The sequence below is a fragment of the Peromyscus maniculatus genome, chromosome 19 (genome assembly GCF_049852395.1).
Source record: "Peromyscus maniculatus bairdii isolate BWxNUB_F1_BW_parent chromosome 19, HU_Pman_BW_mat_3.1, whole genome shotgun sequence".
Lineage (NCBI taxonomy): Eukaryota > Metazoa > Chordata > Mammalia > Rodentia > Cricetidae > Peromyscus > Peromyscus maniculatus.
This window is the reverse complement of record NC_134870.1, coordinates 78,711,398-78,721,959: the sequence shown is the minus strand read 5'-3', so window position 1 is coordinate 78,721,959 and position 10,562 is coordinate 78,711,398.

The window sequence follows — 10,562 nt, the reverse complement described above, 5'->3', positions numbered from 1 at the left end:
TCAGTTGAAGGGCATCTAGGTTGTTTCCAGGTTTTGGCTATTACAAACAATGCTGATATGAACATAGCTTAGCAAGTGCTCTTGTGGTATGACTGAGCATTCCTTGGGTATATGCCCAAGAGTGGTATAGCTGGATCTTGGGGGAGATTGATTCCCAATTTTATAAGAAAGCAGCATATTGATTTCCAAAGTGGTTGTACAAGCTTGCATTCCCACCAGCAGTGGAGGAGAGTTCCCCTAGCTCCACATCCTCTCCAGCATAAGGTGTTTTCAGTGTTTTTGATCTTAGCCATTCTGACAGGCATAAGGTTGTTTTGATTTGCATTTCCCTGATGATTAGGAATGTTGAGCAATTCCTTAAATGTCTTTCTGCCATTTGAGTTTCCTCTGTTGAGAATTCTCTGTTTAGTTATATAGCCCATTTCTTAATTGGACTGTTGGGCATTTTGATGTCTAATTTCTTGAGTTTCTTATATACTCTGGATATCAGTCCTCTGTCACATGTGGGGTTGGTGAAGACCTTTTCCCATTCTGTAGGCTGTCGCTTTGCCTTGTTGACTGTATTCTTTGCTCTACAAAAGCTTCTCAGTTTCAAGAGGTCCCATTGATTGATAGTTTCTCTCAGTGTCTGTGCTACTGGTGTTATATTTAGGAAGTGATCTCCTATGCCAATGCGTTCAAGACTACTTTCTACTTTCTCTTCTAGCAGGTTCAGAGTAGCTGAATTTATGTTGAGGTCTTTGAACCACTTGGACTTAAGTTTTGTGCACAGTGACAGATATGGATCTATTTGCAGCCAAGTATTTGTATTTTTTAGATGAGAACAAATGTTTTGGTTTCATAGGAAAGAGATATAAATTATAAAGTATTCAAAGACATTTTAATGCAACAATCAACATTCCATTTGCAAGGATGTCCACTAACCCAGGTTACAGTATAGCAATTTACAGAAAAGCTTGAAGAAAAATTATTATTGACTATTAAGGTAGAAACCAACAAAATATAGACAGTGAAGTGTATATCTCAAGACAGTTTTATGGAATTCAGCTACATGTGGAACAAAAGAAACATACTATACATAAATGTTATTTATATTATCTTCAATGAAAGAACTTTAAACAAATTCAGGACATGGAAAATATTTATCTAATAATAATAAAATAAATAGAATTTTTATGGATATAACAGTAATAATATGTAAATATTTATATTCTCCTGGAAAAATCTGTGAAAATTTAATTACCTGCATATGTAGCATTCTTTTCATTTATCTGCAAGTATTAAGAAATTATCATATGGGCCTGGAGAAATGATTTAGTAGTGTGGGGCACTGACTGCTTTTGCAGACTTTCTGGGTTCAAGTCCTAGAACTCAAATGCTGTGTCACAAAGTTCTGTAACTATACTTCTCAGGGATCTAATTACCCTTCTTACCTCAGCAGGTTCATGCAGGCATGTGGTATAAATACATACACCCAGGCACACACAAATTAAATTAAACTAAAATATTGCTTTATCAGAGGAAATCACTTGATCTAAAATATTCTGCCATGAAGTTGAATAAACATTTACTGCTGTTAATATGTGTCCTCTTACCTTGTTTAAATATATTATTATGTATGATATGTACATTAAGTACAATTAATTTTATTAAAATATATTGTTTAGAGGACATTAGTTTTCAATACATTTGTTCATAATTATCTTTATTATAAATAATAATCTTGATCATTCTAATGGAATCTATGTACTAGTAACTTGTTTAAGTTTTCAAAAGCTGTACATCAAGCTAAAGGATTATTTAGTATTTGAACAATAATTTGAAAAATAATTGAAAATTGTGTAATCAAAGAAATGAAAGCCAAACATGGTGTTAACTAAAGATTATTCTCTTTGCAAAGTGGTTTATATGTGTGTATATACACATACACACACACATGTATATATATATATATATATATATATATATATATATATATATATATATGTATATTTTCCATGTTTTACAGTAGAATAGCAAGTAATGAGCTACCTTAACTACTGAAGGCAAAGATTTTGTTGTATTCAGAAATTCATTGTTACCAGTATTGATTGAAGTGATTATATTTAGAAATAAGAATTTTAACATAATAAATTACATCTATACAATATAAATTTTGAAATGTTCTTCTCATTCTGTACTAAGGATAATTACCGACAACAGGAGCTAATTTCTGTAGTAATTACGACATTGTCAGCCCTATCCTGTGTTACGAGTGACATGCACGGGAACCTATGGGTTTCAGTTTAGTTTAGGGAAATAAGATCATGGATTTTGAGAAAACATGCAGCCATAAATACGAAATCCTAGCATTTACAACTCTCTGATCCATAATATTTTCTGTGTCTGTTGCTCCCTTGAAAGTAGAAACAAGAGGTAGCGATGGGGGTCTCATTGCTCAGTGAATGGCCCAGCCATTTTCAGCCAAGGGATTACTAGCTGAAAGTTACAAATAGCATGTCATTTTTATCTTAGGATTTGGGCAGTTTTTGGCATATGCATTTCACTTTAGTGAAAATGAGCAAACAAATTCAATAATTTAATTATTGAAGATGGCAGCCTTCAGATAATTTCAAATGTTCAAATGGGATATTATACAGGCCAAGACATATTAAATTTTTTTTACTCATGAACCCCTTTTTGCCTGAGAAAGTTTTATATGAAACTGGAGTAAGTTATGTAATTACATAAAATTATGTATGTGATTAAAGCATTAACTTATATATATTATTTTTTAAAGAATTCAGTGTCATACAGTCCCTCCTCTTTCTCGCCAATTGGACTCCTGGAGCTCCACCTGGGGCCTGGCTGTGGATCTTTGTATGAGTGAGAATTGTTGAGACCAAGATTGGAAAAATCACAGTGACAAATAGCCAAACGAATGGAAACACATGAACCATGAACCAATGGCTGAGGGGCCCCCAACTGGATCAGGCCCTCTGGATAAGAGAGACAGTTGATTAGCTTGAACTGTTTTGGAGGCATCTAGGCAGTGGGACAGGGACCTGTCCTCAGTGCATGAGTTAGCTGTTTGGAACCTGGGGCTTATGCAGGGACACTTTGCTCAGCCTGGGTGAAGGGAGGAGGGAACTGGACCTGCCTGGACTTAATCTACCAGGCTGAGCTGAATCCCCAGGGGAGTCTTTGCCCTGGAGGAGATGGGAATGGGGGGTGGGCTGGGAGGAGGGCAGGGGGGGCGAAGGGGGGAGGATAAGGGAATCCATGGCTGATATGTAAAATTAAATTATATATATATATATATATATATATATATATATATATATATATATATATATAAAGAAAATTTTGCCCTCACATAAAAAAAAAAAAGACAGTGTCTTTTCAATTCTACTGAGTCCAATTTGTGCCTTCGGCATGTGCTTGTGGTAATGTCAACCTACAAAAGGCCACACCATCAAAGAAAACTTATTCCCTCTTTTAGCAAATATCAAATGCCAATAGTTCCTAAACTAATGGTAGGGCCTCGTGCCCAACTTCCACTCTCCATGACTGTATGTTGTCATGTCTGATATTTTTCAAGTCTTGTGCATGAGCACATGATGTTATAACCTCTGTGAGTTCAAATGTGTGACTACCCTGTCACATCTGGAGAACACTATTGCAGTCACCCCCATCCCTGGCTCTTACAATCATTCACCCTCTCCTCTTCTGTGAATATCATCAAGCCTCAGCGTGAGTGTTATGATATGGATGTCCTATTTAGGGTCAAGCACTCCCAGTCTCTTCAAATAAATCAATTATTTAATGATCTCTTTGTTAATGGCAAGAAGCTTCTCTAATGAGAATTATGATATTTACTAATCTATTGGTGTAGATGTAACCAACTGTCTTACTGAATAAGAAACACAGAACCAATGCAAAGAAGAAAGCCAAGAGATCAGAGCTAAGAGCCTTACTGCCTGCTGCAGCTAGCCTCTTCAGCCAAGAGACCTCTCCGAAAAAGGCCTACTTCCTGTCTGTTTGTCTTTATATAGACTTTCTGTTCTGCCTTCTCATTGTTTGTAAAACCAACCACATGACTACCTCGTCACTGTCTGTTGTAGAGCCCTCCAGGTCTTCTATGCTTGGTATTGAGATTAATACATGTGTCTCCATGCTGGTTGTATCCTTGAACACACAGAGATCCACCTGGCTCTGCCTACAAAGTGCTGGGATTAAAGGTGTGTACCACCAACACCCAGCTTTTGCTATGGCTCTAATAGCTCTGACTCCTGGGCAACTTTATTAACATACAATTAAAATCACATTTCAGTACAAATAAAATACCACCATATATTGGTATAGCAATAAGCCAATAGAACTAATTTTAATACTATGTCCTTTTAACAGAATGATATTAATAAATTCTTACACAGGTGGGATGACCTGGCCAGTCTCAGGTTCCTGGTACCATTGTGGGTGCCAGGTATGGACTCCACCTCAGGCAGTGGGCATTAGATTAAATCAGAAAGTAGTTGGTTGCTGCTCTGATATTTGCACCACTATTGTATAACTGAGCATGTTTTGTCAGGCCAGTGATTATCACAGCTCACAAGATTGAAAGACTGGTGATTATAGAATCTTCCAACACTATGAAAGATAGTGGAGATAAAGTATCCAAGTTAGTACCAACTTGATTTCTTCATCTTCTATGACTTAAATATGTAGTGTCTTCTACAATAGGGTCTTACAGTCACATTCTGGAAGTTATCAAAGAGCATGGAAAATAACCTATAATTTATGAAATCCAGGAACACGAAGATGAATTTTTTAAATTAAGCACCCTAATACAATTTATCCAAAGAGTTACAAATTAGATACTTATGAAGGAGTAGTGTTAGAAAAATATTAAAAGGAAGTAATTTCCATAATTATAATATTAATATGTCTATCATAGCAGAAAACTTTCTATAGCCAGTAAAAAATCATTGAAATTCAAAACATTCTATAGTTTGGAATCTGAGCTGACTTGTTTGAGCTAATGTGTGTTGTTATCTGGAAAGAGGGCACACACAGAGCAAATCTGTCATGTTGTACTGAGAACCAATGTTGAGAAAGGCATGAAATCCAGGCAAGCGCTTCCATAAACTATCCAGATTCATTATACGTATGTTAAAAATTAAATTTTGCTCTTCATATATTTTAAAATCTGTTAATATTAACAAATTTTCATTGCTACTACATTTAGTTATTGGCTCATATATGGAATTGGGACACACAGTTTAAGTTTCATTTGGTATACAGACAACTTCAAGAGTATCTTACTATGGAGAAAAATGATGGTCATGATGAAAAGTAATGAACTGAATAGTGATAAATTTGAAATATAATTTTAAAAATGCTAGAGAATAATCCACAGTGGTTTTGTTTTTCATTTAATGTCTCAAAATATCTCAAGTAAATATTAAAATATTCATGACTAGACATTTTTCTAATAAATATTTTAAATAAAGGTTAATGCAAAATAAATTTATTTGAAGTAAAATAAATGTTCTCCTATATCTTTCTTCTGTTTCTTTCATTTAAGACAATGTAATAATATATACAGAGAATAAAATGAGTTTTGATACAAAATATCTATATTGGGTCATATTTTAACATTTGAGTATCATGATATATATTGTAAGATACACAAATACACCATTAACTTACATACCTTAAGGATAAAATTATAAACAAAAGAAACAACTCTGAAAAGTCCTATATAAGTAAATATAAAACAGTAAATTTGTAGGGCAACCTCAATAATTTTGGGCAATGTGACCTAAAACCCTAGGAATAATTTGTAATATACAAATATAGTATGTATGCAGCATATCAGCAAGTGTAAAGCAAAAGCTTCTGTTATAAATAATATTAGGCATAACACTGCTAAGGGAGACCTGCTCCCACTTTTTCTCCCAGGGTACTCTTGAGGAGGGAGAAGTGAGAAATATTTAGATAGAAATATAGAGGAGAGAGACAGGTCGAAACACAGGATAGCCTCAGGAGGCTGGATCAAAACCCACCGGCCCCTTGGGTTTCTTCTTGGCTTTTAAAGGAATGCTAAGGAGTGGAGCAAAAGACCCCCTGCCAGCACAGCCACGGGCAGAACATTCCGAACACCTATAACCAAGCATGTGGTCAAGCAATCCCCTAATACAGCCCGGCTGTGTAAAGCAAGCTCAGATCTCACTAGGAAAACTTGTGGGCTCCCACATACTGCTACTTGTATAAACTATACTTCAAAACTCTCCCAAAGATACCCCTAAATGTGCAATAGAGGTGCTCAGAAATTGGGCAGGAGCAAACAGCTCTCTTATTGTATCAAGGCATGCTCAACAAGACAGAAGTCATACCTGATATGGAAACCTACCCAACTACCTGGGTCTAAAGAGGTCACACTGTCACTTCACTAAACCATCATAATTCCTAACTATGTCCTAAATTCTCGTCCTTGTACCAATAGAGTGATTGTAGCTCTCACCTGTCACCATAGAAACTTCTAATTGCAACAGACGGAAACCATGACAGAGAACCAAAACCAGTGAAAATGCAAAGAACATGTGATCCTTGGTTGCTTATTCCCCAATAGATACATGTAAGAACACAATTTCTGCACTTAAGGCTCAGAGACTATTTCAGAAGGGGAAGGAGAAATATTTGAAGAGTCAGAGATCCAGGAAATTTTCTGTGAGGTTGTGTATCCTAGAAAGGAAATTGAAGTATCATTGATGATACCTCAATACCAAGGCTGCCTAAAAAAGATGGGACTAAAATAATATAGACATGAGAAGATGGAAGGGGAAATCTAACAGAACCTCAACCCAAATGAAGATCTACAGTCAGTTGAAGAATGCTGTATGTGGGAGAGCTCAACTACCCTAGGGATGTGCTCTTAATTAGTCACATATTGCCAAGTGGTCAGTACTCAAATTATATACATAAAAGCAATACTGAATGTACTTGGCAGGTTTTATTTACATATATAAATATGTAAATAATAAATAATAGGTATATTATATATAAAATATCACATTATAATATATATATAATTTATTTATATGGCCATGAATTTGATGGAGACATGGGAGGGGTTGGAAGGAGGCAAGGAAAGGGAATAGGTGATATAATTAAATTTTAATTTAGGCAAGTAAAAACGAAAACAAAACTTCTGTTAGTTTTTTTATTTATGCATATTACTATTTACCTTCATCTACATGTATGCTCTACCTATGGGTTTGCTGCCCTTGGAGGCCAGAACATCAAGAACTGCAGCTATACATAGTTGTGAGCTACCATGTGGGGAGCTGAACCTAGGGCCCTTGCAAGAGCACCAAGTGCTATCAACTGCTGGACCATCTCTCCAGATCTCTGTAATGTGGCTTCATCCTTACATAAATTGGGCTGGTGTTTTTTAAACTTACACATTTTTTTATTTTTCATCTTTTAAAAGGATAATTTTTAAGTATAAAAATTAAATATGTATTAGAAAGAATATTTGCAACTATATTAATCTCTTATATTTAAATAAATATACTAGAAAAGAAACTTTGCAGAGCAACACAACTGAACTCACAGAAAATGAGATAGTTTCATTTCAAGTGTTTTTTAAGATGAAGGTGTTTTCATATTTACACAGTTAATGTCTGCCATATAGCAATCCATCTACATACTTGCCAAAATATACAGACGCCCTCATATTGCTTTGTATTTTATTTTCTTCAACTTATATTAAATTACCAATCAAAAAGTTTGCAAAATAGTTTTGATTAATGTATGGCTCAACAGAAGCTGTTTCCAGTTTTATGTTTGGCAGTAATTAAGCATAGTATAAAGTGATAGCACATTAAATAACATTCCTAAACAGAATTCAATTCCATTAACAAGATCCATTAGAGAAACACAGTCACCTACAAATCAATAATTTGTGTCAGTTTCAGTAATTACTATTTGTGCATAATTGGTGTAGCAGCATACCTTTTCTTACAGCATTTGAATTGCTTGTATAGGCAAGGCAAGTCTCATGTTCTAATAAAAAATTGTTTAAAGGAACTGTTAAATTAATTGTAATAGAGTCTGCCATCTTAAAATGAAAGAAATGTCATTGGATTCATGGAACTCCTAATTCATGGTTTAATTTTCTATAAATAATGTATCTGCAAGTAATAAAAGGCTAATATACAAAAAATGAAGAAAAGTTCACCTTTTCTAGAATAACAATTTATAAGTATTCCATAGAGTTCTTGTGTTTGTTTCACATACACACACACACATACACACACAGAGATAGAGACAGAGACAGAGACAGAGAGACAGAGAGAGACATTATATATATGTGAGCTATAGTTTTTAAAGTATTTATGATCCAAAAACTAATTTAGCATTGTGACCAAGGCAGTATAATACTAAGAAATATTTGAAGTTATCTATCACTTTCCCTATTGTTTACAAAACTGGAGCCCTCTATGTACAGGAAACACTCTGGAACAAACAGCCTCCTCTAATAATTTTTCAGTGTGTCTCACTGTTGGTAAAGGAAATACACCCTATTTCAGAGCTTGGGTTGCTAATGAAATTTTCATCATCTTCAATTGTGTAAACATAAAGATACCATTCCATTGCATCAACACTTTGCTTGTCCCCTCCTGCATATGCTTACATTCTGTTGCCATGGTAACAGTATTAGCCGGCTACACCTTCCAGAAGGGAGGAAGACACAAGAAACCTATCCTCATCAGTGGGCTTCATGCCTTCCAACAAGGGCTCTGGGGAGTAAGTGTGTCTTCCTCTTCCCCCTTCTTCACATGATGACATAAGAGTTAGACCATCATCAAGCACAGACAACCTGATCTTGGTTTCCTAGTTTCCAAAATTATGAGATCACATACATTTCTGCTTATTAGAAATTACTAGACTCTGTAGTATCATTTTGCAGAAGCACAAACTATGTGACAATCTTGTTTTTTAGATATGATTTTAAATCAGCAATGTAATCTTGATATCTAATTGATATTTTCTGTATTGAAAATAAAAGTTATGAATATTTCATTCAGACCAGGTGTTCAGTGATTAGCTGAATGTTTGAGAGGAGTGAAAACTTTTATTATGATAAATTTTAGATACGTATTTTTAACTGTGACAATAATCAAAAACACTTAAAAAGTATTATCAATTTAGTTCTTGCTCTAAAATTGAGAAGGCTCTAGTTGACACATAATTATTAACTTTATGCAACTTCGTTATTGATTTTGAGGTAGTATACAGGTTTCACAGAGACTGAAGCAGCAACCGCAAAGCCTACATTGGCCTGCTCCTGGCCCTCTGTGTGGATACTATAGGTTTCAGTTTAGTACTTTTATGAGACTCCTGAAGTGCGAACAAGTGAGTCTCTGATTCTTGTGCCTTCTCTTTGGGCTCTTTTATTTTTCTGTTGGATCATTATGTCTTGGGTGGCTTCACCATGTTGATTTTTTATTTTATCTTATTATATTTTATTTTGTCATGTTTTATTGTTATCTTTTAGTAGCCTGTTCTTTTCTAATGAGAGACAGAAAGGAAATGGATCCAAATGGGAGAGTATGTAGGCAGGGAACTGGAGGAGTAGAGGGTAGGAAAACTGTATTCACATTATATTATATGAGAAAAGAATCTATATTTAATAAAAGTGGGGGAAAACCAATTCTCATTTAAAATCTATAGGCAAATATGGATTTTTTCAATACCTAGTATTCATGTCTTAAAGATATATCATCACAGCATAAATGATCTGTTATTGGCAACACTGGTCAGTAATATATGAAGAAATATCAGTACAATACTTCTAGTATTACTTGCTGGATCATTGTAATTCACAAGTAAAGACTATGGTTTCTCTAAACTCTTATATACCACATACTCTATGTACCTGGAGAGATTAATAGCCTATTCATTCAAAACATTTCATACCTGAGAAACAGTGATCCTTATTCCTTTGGCTCCAGCAATGTTTAACATTTACTGTCCAATTAATCAAAACCAAAGCCTGTTCTGAATATTAAAAATATCATTTTCGATTTTTAATTTATCCAGTTGGCATTGTATGAAATAAATCATATATATATATATATATATATATATATATATACATATTATTTTTTTATTTTACAATACTATTCAGTTCCACATAACAGCCACAGATTCCCTTGTTCTCTCCCCTCCTGCCCCCCTCCCCCTCCCCCCAGCCCACCCCCCATTCCCACCTCCTCCAGATCAAGGTCTCCCCCGAGGACTGGGATCAACCTGACAGGCTCAGTCCAGGCAGGTCCATTGCCCTCCCCCCAGAATGAGCCAAGCGTCCCTGCATAAGTCCCAGTTTCAAATAGCTAACTCATGCAAGGAGCCCAGGACTTGGCATCACTGCCTAGATGCCTCCCAAACAGATCAAGCCAATTGACTGTCTCACCTATTCAGAGGGCCTGATCCAGTTGGGGGCCCCTCAGCCCTTGGTTCATAGTTCATGTGTTTCCATTCATTTGGTTATTTGTCCCCGAGCTTTATCCAAC